The following is a 26946-nucleotide window of genomic DNA, read 5'->3' on the forward strand; positions in this document are numbered from 1 at the left end:
GCCTTCATCATAAGACAGTTCTTCTAACTGACTTGATTCATGACTTGGAGACGTCTTTGAAGTGAGTCCCAAGGTCTTGCTCATTGCCTGCATTTTCCTCAGTTTGTCTGCCCTTTGTCCTTGGTCCTAATGTAAGTGGACTGATCCAGAGAAGCTTTTATCTTAACCCTCAAAGCCTCAAGCTTAATTAAAGGGTTTTGACTCTCCTGGAGCTCTAAAACTCATACAATTTGTCTCCTTTTATTTAACCTCTGCTATACACTCATTTGGGAGATCGGTGATTTAGGATAGAACCTGATAAACACTTCAGAAACTTAAAATACATGGTGTCTAGCTCAATCTTATAAGGGCCATCTAAGAGAAACCAACAGCCAACATTATACTAAATGGACAAAAACTGAAAGATTTCACACTAAAATCGGAAACAAAACAGAGATGTCCACTATCACTACTCCTATTCAGTGTAGTTCTAGAAATATTAGCCAGAGCAATAAGGCAAGAGAGAGAGAAATAAAAGGAATAAGGATAGGAAAGGAAGAAGTTAAATTATCACTATTTGCAGATGCCATGTTACTCTATATAGAAGACCCAAAAAACTCCATTAAATGACTACTATAATTACCAAATTTAGCAGTGAGCTAGATACAAAATCAATACTCAGAAATTAATAGCATTCCTGTACACAAACAAAAAACTCACTGAAAGGGAAATTATGGTAGTATCGTCTTTCACAATAGCATCTAAAAAAAGGAGATACTTAGAAGTCACGTAATCAAGAATGTAAATGACCTATTTGCTGAATATTATACTATGCTTAAAAAGGAGACTGAAGAAGATATTAGAAAGAAGATATTAGAAAATGGAAGGATATTCCTTGCTCTTGGCTAGGAAGACCCAACACTGTGAAAATGACCATACTCCCAAAAGTGTTATACAGATTTAATGCAATCCTAATCAAAATACTACTAACGTACCTAAGAGATCTAGAGAAAACAACCCTAAAATTCATTTGGAAATAGAAAAAACCTAGAATAGCAAAGGCAAATCTGGGCAACAAAGGCAAGACAGGAGGCATCTCAATTCCTGACTTGAAACTATAGTACAAAACCACAGTGATAAAATCAGCATGGTACTGGCAAAGAAATAGACCTGAGGATCAATGAAACAGACTAGAAGATGCAAACACAACCACAAAGACACTCAGCTACCTGCTTTGACAAGGGGGCTGAAAGTGTTCACTGGAAGAAGGATAGCCTGTTTAATAAATAGTGTTGCAAGAATTGGCTCTCCACATGCCAAAGACTGAAAATAGACCTATGCTTATCACCATGCACTAAATTAAAATCAAAATGGATCAAAGATCTAAATACTAAAACAGAAACACTAAATCTACCGGAAGACAAGGTAGGTAGAAGTCTTGGAGACATAGGGGTAGGTAGAAAATTCATGAACAGATGTGAGCCACAAGGGAAATACTTCAGAGAATCAACAACTGGTACCTTATATTATTAAAAAGTTTTTGCACTTCAAAAGAAATCACCAACAGAGTGAAAAGAAAACCCACAGAATGGGAAAAAAATTTTAACCAGAAACCCCTCAGACAAAGGACTTATATACAGAACATATAAAGAATTTTTAAAAAATCAGGTCCCCCAAATTCAAAGCCCCTCTCCAAAAATGGGTGTCTGAGATGAACACACATTTGTCAGATGAAAACATACAAATGGCAAATAAGTACATGAAGAAATGTTCACCAACACTGGTCGTTTGAGAAATAGATTTCATCTCATTCCAGAAATAATGGCTGCCAAGAAATCAACTGATAACAAATGTTGACAAGGCTTTGGGAAAAAGGAACACTTTAGTGGAGTGTAGACTGCTGCAGTCACTATGGAAATCAGTATGGAGATTCCTCAGAAGACTAGAATTGGAAGTTCCATTCAATCCAGCTATGCTTCTCCTGGGTATTTTCTCAGACAAACTTAAAAGGTCACATCTCACAGTGATGTATGTGCACCCATGTTTGTAGCAGCACAATTTGTAATAACCAAATCTCGGAAACAACCATAATGCCCATCACCCACAGAGTGAATGACAAAGATATGGTATTTTTATACAATGGAATATTACTCAACTATAAAAAATATGACTGGAGGCCTTCATAGGTAAGTGGAGGCAACTGGAGACTATCCTCATAAGTGAAATAAATGAGACTCATATTTGTCAATATCACCTTGTCTCTCTAGTGTAAAAGGTAATAAATACTGTAAGAGTAATAAGATCCAAAATGTGTAATAGCTATGGTAAAAAAGAAAGGGAAGGAAAGTTCTCTAAAGGACATAACTGGATATATGTTTAAGTGTGTAAGGTAGACAATTATATCATTAATTTTCTGTTGGATCATTTAACAGAGCAGCTTGCACTCTCATTGTTTGAGAGTGAAAACTTTTTATGCTTTAATTTTGTGACTTGAACAAATATATGATGACAATATATAATTTATCAACTAGTAATTTCTTAGCGTTAATTTTTTTGAAATTATGTATTATTTCTGCCCTTTTTTCTGTTTTATTTTTTTCCTTTAAATAAAAAAAGGGGATACAATTCTGAGAAATGTATTCTTGGGTGATTTCATTATGTTTTGAATACTGTAGAGTGTACTTAAACTCAGTGAGTTGGTGTAGTCTGCCACATATCCAGACTGCATAGTGAAGTCTACAAATCTGTACAGTGCAGTGTTTTACTGAAAGTTGTAGGCAACTGTAATACAATGCTAAGCATCTGTATATCTAGACATAAAAATATATAATAAAATTATATATATATATATATATATATATATATTCTAATATATTCTAAAACTGGTTTATCTGTATAAAGCAATTACCAAGAATGGAACCTGATGGGCTGGACCGGGGGGAAGGACAGTGAGAGGATGGAAAAATAAAGAAATGAAATGAAAGCTGAGTTCAAGTGGAGCTCTCTCTCTCTCATAATGGGAGAAAAGGAACTGCTCAACCACTATAGTGCATTTAATTATTCACTCAAGAGGCTGACGTGTCAATTCCACCCATCTGCCTAGCAACCTGTTTACCAGGCTGGCCTGGGCACCTTGTCTTCTCAGAGGTGAGACAGCTTGTTTATGTAGCTCACTTTGGGCTCTCAGTGTTCTCAGGGCTGGCTTTGCTGTAGCCCCACACATGTGATTGAGCTCCAGCTTCAGCCACTCCCTGCAAAAGGCAAGGAGAATGTGAAGAGGGCACGTGAAGCCCTAGTACAGTGGTAGGAAGCGTTTAAGAGCTTTCAACGATAACAAGCAGTGTGCTGTGGACTGTGTGCCATAGCTTCACCGCCACTGCCTTAGGATTTAAAAATGCGTTACACTTAGGATGCACTAAATTAATTTAAAAATCATCAATGGTAAATTATATTTTTATTATTTATTTTATAAATATATACATATATTATTATTTAATAGATTTTATGGGGTTTTTGTTTTGTGTTTGGGGGTTTTTTTTTTTTTTTGAAGGGGTATTAGGGATCGAACTCATGACCTTATGCTTGCCAGGCAGGTGTTTATGCTGCTGAGCTAAATCCCCAGCCCTAAACTATATGTTTTAACATTTCATTTTTTTATGAGAACATTCAGCAGAAACCACAAGCACAATGTACAAGTGTAAAAGAAAATTCTTATTTTTATTCTTGTTTTTTTTCCCTACAGTCACTTGTTTTGTTTTTTACATATGCAGTGAGCCAAATGCCCCTCTGTGACTATGAAACTGAGCTATTAGAATTTTAGCCCTCTCTGGACTGATTTGAGCTCGACTGACAGAAGTGAATCAGAACTGGGAAACCGTAGTTTCACCCAAGAAAGGAGGCTGTTTTCATATTTCAAGATGAAGCATAAGGATATTCACTTCATTTCTTACAGTATCAAGGTCAGAATCACGGTCCTGCCAGGCTGTCTATGTGAACTTTATGACTTTTTACTATGTTTTCTGTGTTTCCTCTTCCCAGAGGAGCACTACAGTAACATAGACTAAGTCAGTTCAGGTGTTATGATGTCTACATTTTGAAAGATATTTCTCCTATGCTTGTATCAGTATTATTGAGTTTACAATAGCCTACTACATTTCCCATAATCCATCCTCACCTTTGTTCCTCTCACCTGACTCTATTTTTCACCCTCCTTAAAATCTGACAGGCAACGGAAAAATGTGATTTCATAGAGATGCTTACATTCTCTGCTGATGACATCCAGGGATATAAATGCTCAGTGTCACACTGCTAAGTGGAGAAAGGTAAGAAAAATTGTTACAGGTCTTTATATTCTTTAATCTCTAGAAATTTTGGGAAGAGACAGAGATGTTTTGTTTTCAAACAATGCATTTATCACTTATTTCTTGCTTTCATGTCTGAAAATCAAAATGCAACAAAATTTTTGAACAATAGCTGTGGAATATGTACTCAAAATGCGACACCAGTAAGATTACAATGAATACTGGATGAAATCTCCTCTAAAGTGCCAAAGACTCTTAACTAAACTAAATGGATTTAAATATAAACTTGCACAAACCAAAGAGCTACTAAAAAAAAAAATAAGCTGCTGTCTTACCTGACAGATAAGCCACTGAAGCAATGCAAAGGCAAATAGATTAATTTTAAATTGGGCGAGAGGTTAATTTTATCACAACTGTCAACAGAAAGTATTAAGCTCCTATTCTTGTTATTTCCTTTTATGAATTATCTTTCACATTTTTCAAACAAAGAATTAACATTTAAGGAAAAAATACTTGAAGAAAACGTGAGTTAGCAAAATTAAATCGTTTCGTAGTAGGATTTTTAAAAACTAGTTTTAACTGTAATCAGATAATCCTATTCTCCAACAAGTGTAAATTTGATTCTATCTTGAATATATACATTTTAAAATTTACTACCTGGGCCTCATGTAACATTACTGTATTGTAATACGCTATGTATGTATGTGTTCAACCCAGTTGCAAATCATTATGCCATTATTTACTAATTAGAAGGGTTCTTGTAAAAGAGATGAGACACATGCATCATACATTTTCAATACAGCTCTGCATAATTAGGTTAATATGTAATTTGATCTATTAGGCTATTAATTAAATGCAAAATAGTTATTATATGCCAGAGAACTGTGTTCTAGAATTGTACAACTGTCAATTTTGCAGTAAATTCACTCTGTTCCATCTCTCAGAGTATGGGAGTGTAATCCCATAAGCACTTGCAGGAGGAGGAGAGAATATAAAGAAAAAATGAAACCCACAAAAAAGCTCTCTGCTGCTTGACCATGTACTTCTCTGGGCAAATACAATAATCTAATTTGAGTTCTGCCTCCTTTCCAAATTTCTTCTCTATGCCTTTGACCATATGTATGATAAAATGATCTTGAACTGCCAAAACAGAACAAAGGATGACTCTTAACTACTTAAGTTACTTAAAAATTAGAAATATAATATTCTATAAATTCAGAAGATTTTTTTCAAAATGCTAATGAAGGAATCTGTTTTTTGTTTTGTTTTATTTTGTTTTGTTTTTGTTTTGTTTTGTTTTGTTTTTGTCTTTTTCCTTTTTATCGGTACCGGGGATTGAACTCACGACTGCCTGCTTAGAAGGCAGGCACTTATGACGCTGAGTTAAATCCCCAGCCCCAAAGGAATCTGTTTTTATAAAGATCCATTTACATGAAATTAAATTAATATTTCTTAATCATAGTCAGACACATTATCCATCATGTGACTGGTCCAGCCTTTATTCTTAACAATCAAATTGAATTTAGCATCAATATGCTATGAAGATAACTTTGTGTCAGTTTATTTGGAATTTTGTCAATTTATTATGTTCAAGAATTTAGCGCTGCCAGTAGCATCATAGGCAAACTCATGCATTTGTAGCATTCACATACTAGTTCTTTCTTCTTTTAAAGTAACAAATAATGGTGATGATACAAATAATGAGTAACACTTTTCCTAGATTTTATCCTTAATTATCTCATTCAAATCACTGGAGTTGAAAAACAATTGTGGAAATTGGAGTGGTCAGTGGTAATCCAAGTGAAGTTATAATTACTGCAAGCAAAGTTGAGCCAAATCTAAGGTTAAGTGTTCACAATCTCAGTACTTAAACCCTCCCCGTCTTCAGAATTCAGTCTTCCAGGAGTCCTCAAGCCCTCTGCCTTCCCTCTGTACTAATCAGAACCAACTTATTGTTCACGTCCTTGGTACTGACTTAACCACTCTCCTGTGCGCCTCAGTTCCCCCCTCTTAGACACATCCCCTGTCACTTAGCTAAATACATGTCCTCTTCGAGAGCACTTCTTTGCCTCCCCATCTCTTCCGTCCCAAACTAGTTCACCCCAAGTGCATACGCTACCTTTAAGTCATTTTTATTTCTCCTGGTGTACTGGAGTGACACATAGAAGGTCTCATAATAAACACATTTCCCTAGAATATTAAAAGTAAAGATACAAATAATTCATTATAAAATAAAGAATGTTGTTATAAGTGCTTGATTTCTTATTAAGAAGGATGAATTTGCTTCCAAATATTTTTCCTATGTCAGATTTTCCAAAAACAACAGATTTTTTAAAAAGTATTTATTTTTTAACAGCCCTTGGTCTTTATCCAAATTCTTTCTTTTAAGCTTCCAAATTTAATTCTAACTTCAAGTGCTACTGCTGAGTATCAACAGGATAGCGTTAGAGCAGAAATTCACCTTTCAGGGAAATAGAATCCATCTTGATTTGGATGCAATCAAGGCAGTCATGTCCAGGTTGCTTCTTTACCGGGAATGGTGACCTGCAGTGCTTTTCTCATTTCTTCAGTGTTCATCCCCATTCTTAGACTAAAACCCACCCCTGCTCTTGGATCAAGTCTTGCTTTTGCCATGATACTAAATCTAAAAGAAAGCTTTTCTAGAGAAAGCTGTAGATATACTAAAGTTCCATTCTTTTTTTACGGGTATTATTCTAACACTTTTACCAAAATATTAACTTCATGACACTCAAACTCCTTTTATTCCTCAATTTATTGCAGGTAGGGGTGGGGCTCTGGCCTGTTGGAATGCTGAGCTGAAGCTGTGGGCCTCTGCTCTGGCCCCCAGGCTGGCCTGATGAACAGCTCACTTGATATTTTTTTAAATTGCAATAGCAGGAAACAAGTTTGCACACTACAGATGTCTACATTGTTTGGTTGAGTACTTATAGAAAGGTTTGCATATTATAGTGAAGACAAAGCCAGGCCTTTTAGTTTCAAGTCTCAGGTGTAATAAATGTAAGTTTTGTTTTGAGACCTTGGACCACTTACTTAATTTATTAATATCTCCATTTTGGTGAGAGTAAAAACAGAAAAAGAATAGTTCCTTCTTCAAAGGATGTTAGTGGGAATTAAAGTTACATACATTACTTAGATAATGTATATCAAGAATATAGAAAAATATACTCAACAATATAGTTACATCCAATTAATAATTTTTAATGTTTTTTGCCTTTAAAATTTAAAAAAAAATTGTCAAGGAATAGTTACTGTTTAAGGAATACTTCTATCCTTCCTCCATAATATTGCAAACTCTGCAGAGGCAGAGAGTTGATGTTGTTCATCATTTGTGTGTATTCCCTGCACTTTGTAGGAGGTGGAACACTATATGTGTATAGTGACTGCTGAATGAAAGTGATGGTCAGTACAGGGAAGGTTAAGTAGCGCAGATGTAAAGACTATAAGAGTCCTCAGAGTAATGTGACTAATATTCTGATAGATTTGCTCCCGTTCTGAAATTATAGCCACGGCAATGTCAATAATGGAAAGATAACCATGAATCAAGTATCAAAGATCTCAGGAAAGAGAAACATGAAGCAAAGCGTGATACTGACAGAGATTGCTTAGATCTAGGATCCCAGATGTGTCCGTGGGAAACAGGGCCACACAGCAGGAGATAAGGGGCAGGCTGGTCCCTGAAGCTTCATCTGTATGCACAGCCACTCCCCACTAGTCACCTTACTGCCTGAACTCTGCTTGCTGTCAGATCAGTAACACCCATCCACACTCTGCAGAACTAAAACACTATGTGATCCATGCATGCATGGGGAGGATCTGGGTTGTGTGCAAACTGAAGAATGTGAAACTCAGTCATCCGAGGTGGAGCTGGGGCAGTGGGGTTACCACTGCACAGTAACTACAAATGGAGATTAATATAAGAAGAGAGGTTTGACCTCACAGGTGCCATAGCAGAGTGATTTTAGATTCATATCTAAACCCTGTCTCTGAGAAGCAAATAATAAGCTATATCTGGTAGCCAGCTTTATGGAGCAAAGTGAGTTGAGGTACTTCAATTGCATGACTACATCTGGAGCAGACTTTAAATCAGAATCTGACACATATTTTAGTCCCCACACGGCCCACCCATGATTTTATTTACTGGTTGCATCGCTATGTCTTTCTCAAAGTGTACAATGAGTTACAATTTTGGTAAGCATACATTCTAACTCTATCCAGTATAAATAAAAATGTCACCACAGAGTTTTTTTTAAAGAAGAAAGATCTAATACTGAAACAACTAAAGGCACTAAGAATAATAATAAAAAGAAAGCAGCATTTATTTATACTTTGAATTTAATTTGTACTTTTTATTAGTACACATTTACAGTACATACATAGTGGTACATAGTGGGTACATTCAGTAAGGGAAGATGGTACACGTACCCAACGTCCTTGATTAATACTTTGTGTTTTACTTTTCCCTGTCTTCACTCTCCTCCCTCATCTCTAAATCCTGGCCCATTTTCAAAAGATCTACCGGTTTGCTAGAATCCATTCTTTATTCCTTCGAATTATATGTATATGTTAGTTTTCTCATAGGAGAAAAACCATAGGACATTTAAGTATGTGTGTTTGATATACTCACCTTAACATTATGGTCTCAAAATGCATCCGTTTTGCCACAGATGATGGCAGAGAAGTACTCAGTTTTGATTCAGTACTCCATTCATCTTACTGATGTGGCTGTGCATCTCTATAATCCCAGCAGTCTAGAGGCTGATGCAGAAGTTACACAAGTTTGCGGCCAACCTGGGCTACAGAATGAGTTTAAGTACAGACTGAACTACATAGAGAAACCCTGTTTAAAAACAACACAAAAAAATCAAATCCACTCACTGATGAATATATAGGCCATTTCCAAAATTTAACTATTATAAATTGTGCTGCTAGACGTATGTACATGCATATATCACTGTAATAAGATGTCTCTAACTCTTTCAGGAAGACACCTACACAAGGAATGTCTGGGTGAAATGAAATTTATAACTTTAGCTTTCTTAAAATTAAAACTTACTAATTTTTAAAGGAATTTTTATAGCTAATTATTTGTTCATTTATTTATTTATTGGTACCAGAGATCAAACTCAGGACCTCAGGCTTGACAAGCAGGTACTTCTGCCACTGAACTAAACCCTCTGCACTATAGTGGTTTATATAGTGAATATATTAGGTTTATATTCCCACACACGACATAGAAAGGTGCTTTTTTCCTCCCAGCCTCCCAGCATTTGTTACTATTTGATTTCTTTCTTTTCTTTTCTTTTCTTTTTTTTTTTTTTTTTTGTCTTTTTCCTTTTTATCGGTACCAGGGATCGAACTCACGACTGCCTGCTTGCAAGGCAGGCACTTATGCTGCTGAGCTAAATCCCCAGCCACTATTTGATTTCTTGATGATAGTAATTCATTCTGGAGTAAGATGGAATCTCAGTATTGTTTTAATTTACATCTTTTCTGATGGTAGAGATGTTGAACATTTTTTCATATCTTTATTGACTACTGTATTTATTTTTATGAGAAGAGTCAAGCCTTTTCAGTTTTTAACTTATTTGTTTTATTTTGAAAGTATGATTTTTTTTAGTTACTTATGTATTCTAGGTATTCATCCTTTGTAGGAGCAGTAGTTGATAAAATTTTTCCTATTTTGCATGCTGTCTTCTCATTTTATTTGTTGGTGATTTGCTGGGAAGAAGTCCTTTTACTGGTATAAACTCATTTTTATTTCTTTCAATTGTTTCTTGTGGAATTTGGATTCTATTTAGAGTCCTTACCTGTGTGTATGTCTTCAAGAATTTAATTTTTTATATCCTCCAGTAATTTTTTTTGCTTTATATTTTTGTATTTTGGTCTATTTTGGTTTGATTCTAATACATAGTGATAAATATGACTGTAGATACAATCTCTTCTGCACCTGTATAACCAGTCTTTCCAGCATCTTTTGTTAAAGAAACCACCTTTCCTCAACATATGCATTTGGTTCCTTGGTCAAAGATCAGATGATTTAGGTGCTAAGGGTTATTTATGTACCCTGTATACTCTTTCATAGATCCACATGTTTGTTTTGTGATAGCGCCATGCTGTTTTTATCACTGTAGCTTTATAGTATAATTGGAAATACAGGGATATGGTAACTCTTGCTTTGCTCTGATTGGCTAGTATTGCTTTTGCGGTTTTAGGTCTCTTTGGTTTCCATATGAAATTCAGTAATATTGTTTTTCTAACTCCATAAAGATTGCTGTTAGTGTTTCAATGAGAATTGCATTAGATTTATAATTGTTGTGTTTTATAGCCATTATTGCATTATTGGTTCTACATAACCATGAACAAGGACCATCTTTTCATTTTCTGATTTTTTTTTATCTTCTGGGAAACTTTTATTTAAAAGAAAATCCTAGGTATTAATTAAATTATGAAATTATGACAACCTGTGATTCACATTCTTCAAGCCTGCTTCACTTAATATATGATAGCACACTCTTCAACAAGCCATGAAATAAAAACTGCCTCATCACATAGAAATCATGCATTAAAAGACAAGCCTTTGAAGTTTTTCAAAGAAAAAAATGTCAGCATGCGAAACAGAAACACTTACTGAAAGTCATCACTTTAAATATGTATGCCCTGAATCATCATTCTTAGTGGCTAATCTCACTGCTAAAGTTAAGAAGTACTTCTGGTTGATCCTTCCTGCTGGTAGGAACATGTGTTGTGAAATGTGAGGAAAGGGTGCAGTTTAAGATGTGATGCATGTTGCTTTTGCAATTACCATCATACTAGATAAATACATGAATTATCAGAGAGTATTTTGCACAATTATTAGAGAGGATTCATGTTTCACCATGATAAGTAATCTAGATCCAAAACTCTATAAACGTTGACAAAAGACAATTATTGTGTTTACACAATATACTTTTCAAGAAACTGTATGTAATGATATATAGCTTGGACTTTTGTTGTCCACAAACACTGTAGCTAAAGAAGCATTCAATCCTTGAACGACTACTTAAAAGGAAAAGTGACTTGGTCATTTTGCCGTGTTATATGCACAGACAAATGGAGTAGCTGCAAGGTCTGGACAGCTTTCTGTTTTCCTGCTTTGGGTCAAAGAGGTTACCACTGAAATTATCTGTAGGCAAATGCTGTGTATCCAAAAACGTTATCCAACTGAACATTTTTCAAGATCAGATTAAAGTTATTAAACATGTTGCAGTCCAAGCCATTTACTCAAGTCTGTTTGCCAACTTCTTACAGAAATGAGATGGCTTTCCTAAGACAGATCACTGGCCAGAATTTTTGAGCTATGAGAGCTGATCTAAATACTTCTTTTAGAAAAGCTCACCACTAACAGAAAATTTCAGTGACAGAGTAAGTAGCAAAATTTCTTACTCTTCCAACACATTTAACCTGCTGAAGGAACGCTATCACTTAAGGGGAGAGGGTTGTGTTTCTTCCGTAACAGAATGTTACGCAGAAATGAAAGATTAATGTGACGGTAGAAAAGCTTTGTGGAGTAGCATGGTATGAGACTGGCTGAAAGCAGAGAGAGATGGAAGTAAATAAAAATAAAAATAGGGAGTAGATTTGACTCAGTTGAATTGGGATGTATTCCAAGGTGGCATTGTAAATATTTGCTGAAGGACTGAATGTGTGCATAAGCAATAAAACAAGAATAAAATGGTTCACGTTATCATGAGATCCAGTGCATGGACAGCTGGTTCCAAGGCTAAAACACCGTGATGGCTGGATACGTTTCAGCAAAGCTGCTCTGTTCATGGCAGCTGAGAGGCACAGCAGGGCAACAGTGCCAGGAAGAAGGGGCAAACACTCAGTATAGTAGGACTCGAGGTCATGATTCTGTAATCAATGTGCACAAACCCAGAAGTGTGCTTTAGTAATTTCCTGAATGTCTTCCAAGCCAATGAGGTTGGCAAATCACCTTAGATTTCACAACTATCCTATCTAAGCGCTCAAAGAAGTTTGCAGAAAAGTTCTCCTGGTAGCTTTAAGAATCTTCACTGTTAATCCTTGAAAAATTGAGTAGCATTAGAAGCAAAATAATCTGTGCTGAACAAGTTTATCTTCTGTGGTGAAGCTGGATTCTGATGAAGAACAAATAAGCCTTGAGGGCATCATTACTAAAGGGTTAAAGGGGAAGTTCTGTGGTATCAATAAGCTCCTTCCTCAGAGTGGTTATCCATAGAGGATTTCATGAAAAGACTAAAGCAGGCTACTTTTTCAAACATAAATCTCAGCAGAGAAGTTAAATAATCATGTAAGCAAAGAATAGTTTCACTGCATCCTTTACCTTTCAGATGTACCTTGAGCTTCATTTTGTACTGGTTTCACAGGAGTGAGTGTGTGAAAGAAAGTGGACAGGCGAGTGATAGACACCAGTGGGCATTGTAATAGACTGTGACATTAGACACTCACCTGTTCTCACAGGAGCCAGGGGATTCTCATTCACTGTGCAGCATTTTCAATGACCAGTTACTGGGAACCAACAGCAACACACAGAATCAGACAGAGAGTCATATATTTGACCCATTAAGCAAAGAGATGTTTACCTTTCTCTCTCTCCTCCCAACAGTTTGGTTTTCCTCATGACTGATTCTTGCATAGAAATGGTTCTGTCTAGTAAAAAACAAAGAGAAAAAGATGAAACATTGACAGTGCAACCGACATTTTACTTAAACCGTTCTCCTATCTGGAGTCTCTGGATAAAATAAATTATTTTACAGTGTCAACTCCAGCCTTCTTTTTAAACAAACACTGCAAATTTTGATTTCTCTTACATTGATAGTGTAAATGCTTTCTTTAATTGTTTTTAGTGATCTTTTGTGTAAGACATTCATTGTATGTATTACATAAAAACGCAGACAAATAAGTTTCAGACAGATTTTTTTTCTTTTGAGGAGTACCATGAATGTTCTAATTTGAGGAAAATGCAAAGTTATACTCTGATGTCATTGTCACACACAGAATCAACTCAATCCTAATGCTACATATTAAGCTTGAAGACAGTATACTATGGAAGAAAACATACTTGTGTAAGGTATCAAGAGATCTCTTGTTCATAAGTTTTGGCATACATTGTTCACATATATTAAATTCAGAGACTTGTTTTGGAAATTTCTAGCATCCCTTTCCAAATGTGAACATCCTTGATCACTAAGAGATCTAGTGAGAAGAACTACACTCTACCATTAATATTATTATTATTTGAAGGAAAGATCCTGTTGATTATTGGACAATTCCTCATCCCATTGTGAAATCCCTTTAAGGTGTACTTCATTTCAGACTGAGGAACAAAAATGTATAAAACTAGATTGACTTCAGACTAAAAGGGAGTATTTCAAACTTCCATTCTATGTAGTATAGTACATTAAGAAGTTATGATTAGAGGAAAACTTCATGAAGATAACGTCTTTGTCTGTCTGGATTATTCCATTGACAGTGCCTATTTCAAAGTGACATTTAAGAAATAATAAAATAACTATTAGTGGAATTAATGAGTGAACACAGATGATTTTTTATAGTAAAAATGACATTTTCAGGGAAAAATGATGTTTGTAGGGTCAATCCCTCCCTAAAAGGGCCCATGCCAATATAAAAATGAGGCACAGCACATCACTGCAACCTCTGACCAGGTTTATACAGCACTATATCTTGTCCTAGGAGTGATGGGTTCTTTTGTACATCATACCTTTTGGTCATCCTAGACACCTGATTGAATCAGAGCTTTTAATCCCAATGTTAATCACCAAGTATTTATTAAAGTAGATACTTTTTTGCTTCTAAAACTTGATTTCAGACTCTTTTTCCACTCCTGTGGTAGGCATGGCTCTGAGATCAGGTAACTGCCTCCTGAATCATTGCTTTCTGTTCTGAATGAATTCAGTTGTCAACTTCCACTATGTTCCAGGAGTGACTGGAAGCCCATATAGCTCACCTAAATTCCCATAATTGTGTACCGAAATCCTTTACCTCAACTCAAAGACTCTCTCCATTACCCATAGTCAGCAGTTTCCTTCTCAATATTTACGTTATCTACTTAGAATCTGAGTACTGAGCACCAGTTCCCAATCCCCTTCCTCTTTTGTTCTATTCCTCCTTATGTAGATATCTTTTCTGCCACGACCTTCTCCTACAAATGCCACTTGCAGATATACCTGTCCTGCACACTGATCAGAAACTTCTTTCACTTTGTATAAATAAACCATCAAAGCTGCCAACTTGTCCCATGTCCGGCGCCGCGTCTGTCCCGCAGAATGAGGCACACGAACACTTTGTCTCTGCAGGCTCCTTTATTGACTGGGCTACAACCTCAATACACGTCCGTCCTTGACGGCTTCCTACGTGTTGTGCGTCGGGCACTTCCTACACTTGGGCTTATATAGCTAATGTTATCCAATCATGGGATTACACGTGGGGACAGGCGATTGGGCGGCAACAAGGAAGCAATCAATCATTACCATATATGGCGGGGACAGTAAGCCGAGCAAGAACCAGGAAGCAGGATGTGTGCGCCATCTTGGGCACACGATGGGCGGGGGAGCAGCGAGGCGGTAGGCAGACGCCATCTTGTGGCTATATTCTCATGGGTAATACGGCAGGCTCCCAACAGTCCCAGTTTACAATAATAAACCACTGGTTTCACCTGTGGAAGCAATTAGCAATGGTTTCTACTTTTTGGATCAGTGAGAATGTGGTCTGACAAGAACACTAAATATTAAGATCCTAAAGTTTCAGATTATCTAAGAGTTAGAAAAAGGTAATTGGAATTTCCAATTTTGTCATGAAGAAACTCTACCACATAGTTTTGAACTATAAAGAGGAAAGAAAAATTCATCCATGGTCATAATCCATATAAAATCTACAAAAAATAAAATATTTGTCTTCAAGTTTTCAATCCCATTGCCTAGACGAAATGATTGTTAGTATTTATTGAACAGTTACCATGTTCCAAGGCCTATTTTAAGCCCCGAGGATACGAAAGAGAACAGATAAAATTGCCTGCTTTCATGAAGTTTATAGTGAGATGGGAAACACATATAAGCAAAACAACATATTAGCAAAAAATGATTAGGAGTAAAGAGGAAAACAATCTGAGAAGTGATAAAAAGCTTTGAAGACCCATATACTGAAATACTATATTGAGTGGCTAGGACAAACTACATAAAAATGATAAATCATTGTATACAGATCTCTGAATAAAAATATTCTAAGGAGATGGAAAAGCAAGATCAAAAGATGTGAGTTGGAAATATGATTCACATGTTTGAGAACAGCAAGGGGACTTGTGTGGATGAAGCAGATGAAGAAGATAGGAAAAAACTAATTAAATACCTAGTGGGTGGGGGAGGGCAAAGAGTATTTATGATAGCATTTTGGATTTGCGAAGAAGAAAAGAAAAGAAATAGAGGAATGTGAGAGAAAAGCAAAAATATTTCCCTCTAATTTTAAAAGACCACATTGGATGTGTTAAAATATGAAAAAAGGCAGAAGGAAAAGCAATGATCAGTGATCCAGCCAGCTATATGTTTGATAGAGTGCAGGGCTGGCAGAAGGATTCGATTTTGGGTAGAGTTTGAAGATAAATCCAGAGGGATTTGCTAATAATTTAGAGATGTGCACTGAAACAAAGAAGAGATTCAAAGATATCTCCAAAGTTTTAAGCATAAGAAATTGGAAAGACAGAGTTGTCATAAAGCGGGATAAGACAACTGCTGAGAAGTCTGAAGGAGCTTAAGAGCCAGAAGTTTCAACTATAGATATGTTAACCTCAAGCAATGCTTGTATTTTTTCCAAGTGGTTTGAGGAAAAAGAACAAAAGGAAACAAAGGTACAAGCTCAACAGGACAGGTTTATTCCAGAACAAACCTAAGAGGGAACCACCCTAGTACTGCAACCACAGGAGATCCTCTCATATAGGCTAGAGCATCTTTGTAGGCTCAGGAAGGGGACAAGGTGAGTGAAAGGGGTTTCATTACCTGCCAAGAGCAAGCTGGAGAGAGTGCAAGGGGTGATGATGGCCCAAGGACAAGGCTTGGCAGAGTGCTGAGAGAAGTGGCTGCTGTCAGTAACAAGGCTGGTAATGATAGGAGTCATTGCATGCAGCTATGCTGGGATGTGGGGCTATCGGGATGGTGGTGGTCAGATTCCTTCACTATGGTTAGATAGAAAAATGGGCAGCACATCTTTTCCTTACCTACTCCCTGCTGATTAGGGATGGTGGTGGCCAGGCTATGGTCTTAATTGAAAAAGGAGGCTCATGTTGACATAGTTCTTGGCAACTGTCTGTGAAATGGCTGCAATCCTGTTGGTGAGAAATCTTCAAAAGGATCCATTAAGCATGGCAATAATACACAAGCCAGTAAAAGAGAACAGGCACTGTACTGGGACATCTCAAGATAAGATAGAGGACTTCCATGAATCCCATGAACTCTGTGTGGAGAATCCTAAGATATTTATTGTACTAACTTGAACCTCTGTGTTTATCTTCCAGAGAGCTGCAGTTATATTACTATAATTATCTGAATTATGGGTAATTAAGTGGGAATAAACAAACTTCACCAAGATATTAGAGCATGGATGGCAAAAGTATGAATGGGAGAATGGAAATGCTGCTTAGGGGAAGGAGACGCATGCAGGCACTGTTCTTAAGGGATTGGGTTACCAGTTGTAACCAGTTGACTCCTAGACCTCTCTACAAATGTAACAGTAAACTGTCACCAGGGGTCAATGATTGGAGCCCTCTTTTTTGCCTTTCTTATATTAATATTGTTACTTTTATATTTCTCTGGTCAAGTTGAAGTGAGACCAATGATAATCAGGATATAACCTTTTTTTATCTAGGTCAGCTCTGACTCCTTGGGCCTCACTTCTGGAACCATGTGTAGACACTCTCAGCTCCTCTGTGAGTGTCAGCCACCAGGATGAGTCACAGTCTCACTTGATCATGTGGCTTCCAGAGAAGCATAGGAGACATTTTTTGTTCTGATGACCCTCTTACTTAGCATACTGTACACTGGTTGTCTGCCACCCGCTGGGGTCCAACAGACTCCCTCTTCAGAAGATCCTGAAAGTCACCAAAGTTGTAGGATTCTGTAGAAGATTCTTTCCTGTGCTGAATCCTTGTTGGGTTCAAAATACTGACTGTTCTCTTAGCCCAGTTACCTTTTACCTCTGGTCTCCAAACCTTGGCTATTTAACATCCTGGTGATCATTTATCTTATCTAATTATCAAGCACCTTGAAATATACAACATGACCAGGTAACTATTTTATTACTAACTATGGTTGCCTTAGAAGTTGAATACCTGTAGAATGTTAACAGATACCAATTACAATTTCATTGAGAACACTTGAGATCAAGGGCAACATAACATTTTAGCATAATAATTTTAGTGACACCATTATTAAATGACATGAAGAAACATTTACCAGAATTTATATATTTCCTGAGCCTGGCAGTGTTCACACACCTCTGAATAGTGTAACACATGTGTAACATACAAATAACAATGCCGAGTGTCTCAGGTTAGACTGGCATGCACGTCTTATCACAGGTGGCCTGGGTACACTGAAGGAGGTCACTGGTATGAAGAGACGTTGCTCAGCTTTCATCTTTGAAGACCTGTACCCTTAGGAAACAAATACATTTAGCATACCATGAAGTCTACAATAATGAGTGTCATGAACCAGATCAGAGCAGATCAATGAGTCAACTCCTCTGTTTTTGTCATTGATTATGGAAGGTGTCCCTAGTAATTACACAGAAAAGCTCAGGTCTCATCTTAATCTCACAAGTGAGAGTGAAAGCTTTTGTCCAAAAGTTTTAAATTGATCTGGCTGCTAAGAACTCTCCCAGTGACATGGAAATGTATCTTATCTCTGTTGAAACAGCAGAGCAAAATAACCCTATAACTGTAGTCTCAGCATTTAGGAGATGAGAAGAAATGTTTCAAACATATCAGCTAAACAAAAATACCCATTCAAATTGGAAGCCAAAAGTAAATTTACCAGTCTTTGTTTCCTTAGGTCTAGTATTTTTATTTCCCTTTCCTGGCTGGTCTCTGTGACTGAATTTTCAATTGCTGGAAATGGATTTGCTTGTTTAGACTCAAATGGGAGTCCAGGCACTCAAGGCAAGACTTCAGTAAGTTTGGTTATCCTAAAAACTCATATAAACAGCTTCTAAAGCAAATATCAAGACAGAAAAAAAATTTAAAAAAGGAAAAAAAAATTGAGCTCAGGCTAAGAAGCTGCAGGTGACATAACTCATTAAGAGCACAGATTGAAATAGAAATGAACAAGCATACAGAAAACAATTGAATCAAAGAGTTCTTTTGCATGAATCAATAATGCGTCTCTTTGAGCCCTTGGAAAGATACTGATGATATCTTCCTGATAAATCTATCACAGCGTAACTAATGACTTGATTCTTACTGTTTTTAGCCTTCCTTTTTGCAAAATAGACTGAATTGTCTATTCAGTCCCAGGATTGGGACCTGGAGATTCTCTCCTTGGCCCAGTCACATCAAAGAAGGCTTTCTTGAGAGGCTGGCCTAGTGTCCCCACTCCAGTTTCTGCAGAGCTCCACCACAGAGCCCAACCCTGCAGGAACACTTCTTGGAAAAAGCAGTGGCCTATTTTACCAGTCTTGGTTGGATAGCAAAGTGTTCAGTGTTGAATGAAGGATTGAAAGAAAATAGCAAGTGACCCAGAGATGATGAGGAAGAGAAGGAGGGAGGGTGGAAATGGGGTGTTATGACAAAAGGAAGGAATGGGGGTACCAGTGCAGGCTCCTTGACCGCCTTTCCTGTATGACCCACATAATGTTAGTGAAATTAGGAAATGAAGCAAAGGTACAAGATTTATTTCAGAACACATATGAGCAGGACCACCCCAGTAGTGCAGCCAGAGCCCATTCTCTTTTATAGGTTCTGGGTTTTTTTTTTTTTTTTTTTTTTTTATCATGTCATGGGAGGGAAGTTCAGTGGAAGAAGGTTGAGCTACCTGCCAAGAATAAGGCTTGAGAGAACACAAGGAGTAATGGTAGCCCAAGAGAAAGTTTGGGAAAGGGTAGGGAGTAACAGTTGCTATAAATTATAGGACTGATGATGCTAAGAGCCACTGGGTACAGCTGTGCTGGGGTGGTCTCAGGATGTTACAGGTTGGATTTCTTCAAGTGGAGATGCAATGGGATATAAATTTGGAGAAATAAAAAAGATGTAGAATGGAAATATAAATCTGGGAGTCACTGATATATAGTTGCTATTTAGAAATGCAGAGTAGCTGGTCTAAGCACTGATTGAACACAGAATAAGAATAGATGAAAGGACAAAACTGGGGAAGATTGGAGTTTGAATGCTGGGAAAGCAAAGAGGTACCAGCAAAGGAAAGGAAAGAAGAGGCCAGGAATGGAAGGGGACAGTTAATTGGATATGTTGTAAAAAGTGATACGAGGAATTTAACCCATGTTTACACAGGGATATGCAGGGATGTAGTTACATGTTTATGTACAGTGTGGACGTCTGTATGTGTAAAGCTCTGCTATATAAAATAGGCTGAGACTAATGATAACTCACTGGAATTATTTTTCAAAAATAAAACCATCATGGAACCATCATCTTTATTATCTTTAGAGTAAAGATGTTTTATTTTCAACATTTTAGCTTTCCAGAATCTCTATTAAAATATAGAGGTTATAATTTAAACAGGAGGACAATTTAATGAAAATGTGTGTGTGTGTGTGTGTGTGTGTTGTTTGCTTTTAAGTCCCTTTTGCATGGTGGACAACCATTCTATCACTGAACACCATCTCCCTTCCTAGATGTATATTTTTAAAGTAATACTTGATGTGTACTTCCAGTTAGTCAACAAATGTTCTCTTTGTAAAACTAATAAACTAAAGAAAATTTAAACTAGCAAGAACTAAAATAGGAAAACTATCAAATTGTTCTTATTCTTCCTATTGCTATTAGCAATCAGTGGATGCTGGTTTTGTTTTACAGTGATGAGAAAGTGCGCTTTGAACACAGCAAGGTTTTTTTTCTTAAAAAAGTTGTGAAAGCGGCTGACAAATCTGTTCGTTTTTACAAGAGATAAAAGTTTTGTGTTTTTCTTCTATGATTTAAACATCTGTTAGTTTGACAAAGACAAATTCTGTGGTATTCCTTTCAAGCCACCTATGTAGGAAGGAGCTCAGTAATTTTCATTAGATGAAAAAGACAAAAAATAAATAACTGAAAATGTGTCACTATTAGCAATGTAAGGCAGCAACAATATGGTATATTATTTCACCCCATCTGGACAGACAATAAATGAGTTGATGGCATTTTATTAGAAACCAGGAATAAACTATGCTGTAAAAAATCATTTCTGAGCTCTCAAATTTTCCTCGCATATAAGCACATTTTATACAGTGATGGAATCTGTCCATTTCCTCCGTGTTTTCCGTCTTATCATAATATGAGTTCTCATAGTAGGTTTTGGTGATCTCGTGGATTTCTCTGGAATCCATTGTGACTTCCTCCTTTTCATGCCTAATTGCTTGAATTTGTGCTTTTTCTCTGTTTTTGATGATGTTGGCTAACAGACAGATTCCTAGACACAATCGAATTGCCAAAAGTAAATCAAGAAGGTATAAAATTTGGAAATAATCAAATGAAATTGAAAATGTAATTAAAAATTTTCCAACAGAGAAAAGCCCAGGGCCTGACAAATTCATTGTTGAATTCTACAAGAAATTAAGATAAGAATTAATGCCATTAGTGCTGAAACTCTTTAAGAAATTGAAAGGGAAACAGTACTTCCAAAACCATTCCTGGAAGGAAGGATTACCCTGATTCTAAAATCTAAGAAGAATGCAACCAAAAAACATAACTACAGATAAGTCTCCCTAATGAACATAGATTAAAAAAAATCCTTAATAGGGTACTGGCAAACAGAATGTACCAAATCATCCAAAAGATTGTACATCATGATCAAGCAGAATTCATCCCAGGGATGAATTCAACATATGCAAATGGGATGGTTCAACATATGCAAATCCATAAATGTAATACATCATATTAAAAAAAACAAAGAAAAAAAATCATATGATCATCTCAATAGATGCAGAAAAATCATTTGACAAAGTCCAACAGCCATTCATGATAAAAAAAAAAAAAAAACTTACAGAAAATTGGAATAAATGGTCTTTACCTCAATCTTACAAAAACCATCTTTGAAAAACCAACATCAAAAGTCATATAAATTGTCAAAAACTGAAAGATTTCATTCAAAAATGAGAAATAAGATGAAAATATTCATAATTCAATATAGTTCTGGCAACATTAACCAAAGCAATCAGACAAGAGAAAAAAAGGAATGAAAATAGGAACAAAGAATTTAAATTAAATAGTTTACCTAGAAGATGGCAAGAACTCCACCAAAAAAACTTACAGATTTAATATCCAAATTCAGTAATGTAGAAGGATACAAAGTCAGCACTCAAAAATCAACAGCATCCATGTATGTGAGCACGAAACTCACACAGAGAGAAATGAGGAAAAGCATGCGCTTCACAGTAGCATCTTCAAAAATGAACTACTTAAGAATCAATACAAAGAAGGATGTAATAGATCTGTACAGTGAAAACTGCAGTAGTTTGAAAAAGAAGGTCAAAGAGGAAATCAGAAAATGGAAAAATATACCTTGCTCTTGGATAGAAAAAAAAAAAAATACTGAAAATGTCCGTACTTCCCAAACTTCCACAGAGATTTCATGCAATCTCAATCAAAATATCATTATCACACCTTGCATATCTAGAGAAAACACTTGTAAAATTCATTTGGAACTAGAAGAAACTTAGAATAGCAAAGGAAATTCTGGGAAACAAAGGCAAGTCAGGGGACGTCACAAATCCAGACATGAAATTACACTATAAAGCTACTGTGATAAAATCAGCATGATACTGTGAAAAAAAAAAATAAAATCAGGCCTGAGGATCAGTAGAACAGAATAGAAAATGCGGACCAACCCCAAAGACCCTCAACCACCTTATCTTTGACAGAGGAACCAAACATGCTCACTGGAAGAAAGATAGTTTCTTTAATAAATTGTGATGGAAAAATTGGCTTTCCACATGTTGGAGATTAAAACTAGACCAATGTCTGTCACCATGCACTAAACTAAAGTCAAAATGGACAAAGACCTCAGTGCAAAAATGGAAACAAATTTCCTGGAAGAGAAAAAAGTTAGAAACTTCAAAGACATAAGTATAGACAGACTTCATGAACAAAACCCAGACTGCAAGGAAATAAAACAATCAACAAATGGAATCTTATCTTATTAAAAAAAAAAAAACTTTTTCACAGCAAAAGAAATCACCAACAGAGTAAAAAGACAACCCAGAGAGTGTAAAATAGTTACAGCCAGTTGTCCCTCAGATGAAGGACTTACATCTAGATCATATAAACATTGAGAAATATCACATCCTCCAAATTCAAAGACCCAATCCAAAACTGGACATCTGAGATGAATACACAGTTCTCAGATGAAGAAATACAAGTGACAAATAAATTCATAAGAAAATGTTCAACATCAATGGTCATTCAAGAAAGGCAAATTAAAACAACACAGATTCTATCTCACCCCACAAAGAATGACTATCATCAAAAAATCAAGCAATAACAAATGCTGTAGAGGCTGTAGAAAAAAAAGAATTCTTCTCCACTGTTGGCAGGAATGTAAACTGGAGCCACCACTGTGGGAACCAGTGTGGAGATTCATTAAAAACAGAGAAGAAAAGAAAAGAATAAACAAAAGAAACTGGGATTGGAGGTCCCATTTGACCTAGCTAGTTCCCTTCTTGGTATCTCTCAGAAGAATTAAAAACATCATACCACAGCAATACATTTGTACCCATGTTTATAGCAGCACAATTTGTAATAGATAAAACTTGAAAACAACCCAAATATCTATCATCTGAGGAATGGATAAAAAAGATTTTTTTTAATATAATGGAGTACTCTTCAGCCTTAAAGAAGGATAAACTGGATACTTCTATAGGTAAATGGATGAAACTCAACCATACTATAAGTGAAATATGTCATAAACACGTGCATAAACATCATTTTGTCTCTCTACTGTGAGACACTAAATGAGTAAACGAGATCCAAAAGGTACACTAGATATTGTGAAATGGGAAGGAAATGTTCAAAGGAAAAGATAAGCTGTGATGGGGGCAAAGGGAAAGGAAGAAGGGAAAAAGAAAAACATCGTATTTATAGGCAAGACAGTTAAGGTAAGTTTACAGCTAGTTTCTCTTAGTTCATTGAAAAGAAAGTTTTGCCCTAATATTGTTTTGACAAGATATCATGCCTATGTTGTGTACTCTGAATAATTACTATGAAGACAGCAATATACAATGTATTAAATATTGTAACTTTCCTACTAACCTGTGTTAAGACTCTTATTATTTTTATTTTTTCTCTTTAAAATAAAAAAGAAATAAATGGTGAATTATCTATGTCAAAAGACTTTATCTATGAAAACATATGTAAAAATTTAAGAATGTATTTTTGAACATTGACTACATGTCAGAACCTGTAAGGGGCAGTTTAGCCTTTGTACAGTTCAAACTGTACAGTATAGAATTTGTACAGTTCAGATCATTCATTACTTTACTTTATCAAGCTTTTGCCATTTTAATTTTTTGTAAATTTTTATTAGCACTTAATACGAGATTAGGAAAAGATATACCATATACTACAGAATGCTTAAATGTATACCAAAGGGCTTTTCTTAATAATCAGAAACCAAAACCCCTGTTTGAAATTGCTGTTTATATAAATTTATATTTTTTCTAAGCTTCTGAGACAGTGATTACATTGGGCTATAAAACTTTGAAAGTATATTGAAAGCACATAAAGAAGCATTTTCTTAGAGAAATTCAAAGTCATAGCTACAAAGAACTCACAGTTTCAACTTTTGCAATAGTTGAATTCTGATATTTTCAACAAAAATATACTTGCTGCATTATTAAAATTTAAAGGAAATGGATCTCAGGGAATATCCGTATTTTAACTTTCACAGGGAAGCTTCCAAATTTTGACATATTTACAATTTTGTCCTAAATCCAGTTATAAATAATTTTTCAAGTAAAATAATTTGTCAAGTATGATAGAACTCAATTGCTGGCAAGATTGTGGTGGGAAGAAAGGAAACCTTCTACATTTGTGGTGTGACTGTAAACTGTTATAACCTCCATGGGAAGCAATATGGAGAGTCCTCAAAAACGCTAAACATAGGAATTCCATTTGACACAGCTATTCCCCTTTTATGTATATTCTGAAAGAGTTAAAGCAATCATGACACATTGATGTATGCATACCAGGTTTAAGCAGTGTAACTCATAACAGCTAAATCTTGAAGAGACTATGCAGCCATCAAATTATGAACAGACAAAATATCATACTTTTTAAAAAATGGAGTGTAACTCTGTCGTGAAAAATTGTGAGTCATTTGTAGGCAATTGGATGCATGTGCCTTGAGACCATAATATTATGTGAAGTAACTTAGATGTACAAGCTTGAATATTTCGTGGTTTCTCTATATGAAAAACTCAGTATTTATATGTATGTATTTCATATATATGAAATAAAAGACAGATAATAAAAAAGAAAAAGAAAAAGGTTATTTTAACCTAGCAATATATTATAAAGTTTTACCTTTAGTGTAATTGTATTACATGTTTTATAAGTCCATTGGCCTACTAGTCTGGTTTTCAATCTGTGTGTATGATAATTAACCTTATAAGGCTTTATAAGATAAATAAATGAATCTGCAACTAGAAAAATAAAGGGGGTGGAGGGCAAAGGGAAAAAACGTAACTGAAATATGTTACACACTTGTACCAACCCTCAACAGTGAATGTAAACATTATATACTGAAAATATGCACTAATACAAGTGAAAGCAAAAGAAAAACAAAATGATAGATTTTTAAAGTCTCAAAATCAGCTATAACAATTATTTAAATTATGTATTTTCTTCGTGACTAAAAGTGTGATACATTCCTTCCATACATAAATAAATCTAATAAGTGTTCCGTGGGATATTTGATGAATTTTGGTAATCACTATGAATAGTTTCCTTTTGAAACAGGTAAAGAGGTAATCAATATTTGACATAAATAAATAATTTCTATTTATAACTCCTTAATATTAAATATGCAATATCAAACTACAGTCTAAGCATTTTGACTCCCTTTGTTTCCAGTCAAAAGTCTGTTATTTTGATTAACTTGTTGATTTTTGATGTGATCAAAGTCATAAAAAATACAAGGTTTTGTCAAACCTCACACTTTATAAATAAACACCACAGAATCCTGACTCATTATGCAATCTAATAAGATTTGAAGGCAGTGTTTCTGAGATTGATAGCTGATTAGGACTGATTAGCACTTTTTGGTTTTCTTTATGTATCACTTGAAATTTCTCTGAGCTGTTCTATTATCTTTGTTTTCTTTTTTACTTAAGACCACACGTGGTTGTTGTAACTCTAAGCACAGCACTTAACCCTGGTCATTTTATTTGCTAATTGTCCTGTTGCTAGGGAACAAAAATCCCTGACAGACACAAGTTCAAAGAAGAATGTTTTATTTTGGTTCATGGCTTCAGAGATATTAATCAATGGTTGATTTGCTCCAAGATAGAAATACTATTACAAAAAAAGCAAAGTGATGGAAGGCTGCTCAAATCATGGCATCCAGGAAGCAGAGAGAAGCTGAAGAGCTTGGGACGATGAGCCCAGGGATCAGATAAATTCCCAAAATTCATTCCCCGTGATCTACATACTCCAAATAGTCCCCATCTCCTAAGAGCCCATATAGATGTGGACTCACCCATGGACTAACCCACTGAGAGAGTAGCACCCTCACAACTGAACCCCCTCTCTTGGAGTCTTCTAATCCTAGAAAGGTGACAAACAAGATTGACTATGACAGTCATGCAACAGGAAGGGATGTAAATGTGAAGCGATGATGCTTAATCAAGAATATACGTCATCACTTCCTCTAAATGAAATACAGTCAAGGATCACATTTATTTAGGAAGAAACATTTCATGTAAATGGAAGTCTGATCCATTGTCGAATGTCTATCATTTCAATGGACATGGAGCAACTTAAAGTGTCTCCCCATATATGCAATCATTATTGTATTAACCAAGAGTTGTACCAATCATCAAGGGAGAATGAATTAACAAGATGTATTCTGTCACCTTCCAGTGATGAAATGTTTTTCTTAGATTTTCACCTACTCATTTTCATAATCTACTTTCTGCTGCTATAACATAATGCCATAGAATCAGTAATTTACATTGACCACAAATTAGTTCGTAGTGTTTCTGCAGTCTGGGAATCCCAGGAGTAGGTACCTTATCTGATAGCATCTTCCTGCAGTGTTATCTAGTGATGGAAGATGGAAAGACAAAAATACAAAAGGAGATGACTCTCACGCTGTGGTAATGAGGTTAAACTCACTCAGGAAGGTGTCAATGTCTCGATCCAAACACCTTCCAAGATTCCTACCTCCCACCATCACCAGCATGGCAACTCAGTTTC

General features: G+C 35.8%; 1 long non-coding RNA gene across 2 annotated transcripts in view; it reads left to right on the top strand.

Annotated features, from left to right (window-relative positions):
• Nucleotides 1-4184: 4184 nt before the first annotated feature.
• Nucleotides 4185-26946, top strand: part of LOC134477375 (uncharacterized) — a 94736-nt gene continuing 71974 nt past the window's right edge. For both annotated transcript variants that reach the window (XR_010049407.1, XR_010049406.1), the window contains exon 1: nt 4185-4301. This is a non-coding gene — a long non-coding RNA (uncharacterized LOC134477375). The remainder of the gene's footprint in view (nt 4302-26946) is intronic.

The sequence above is a fragment of the Cavia porcellus genome, unplaced genomic scaffold (genome assembly GCF_034190915.1).
Source record: "Cavia porcellus strain 051 isolate PalLab524CR breed Dunkin Hartley unplaced genomic scaffold, mCavPor4.1 scaffold_8, whole genome shotgun sequence".
In the NCBI taxonomy this organism is placed as follows: domain Eukaryota; kingdom Metazoa; phylum Chordata; class Mammalia; order Rodentia; family Caviidae; genus Cavia; species Cavia porcellus.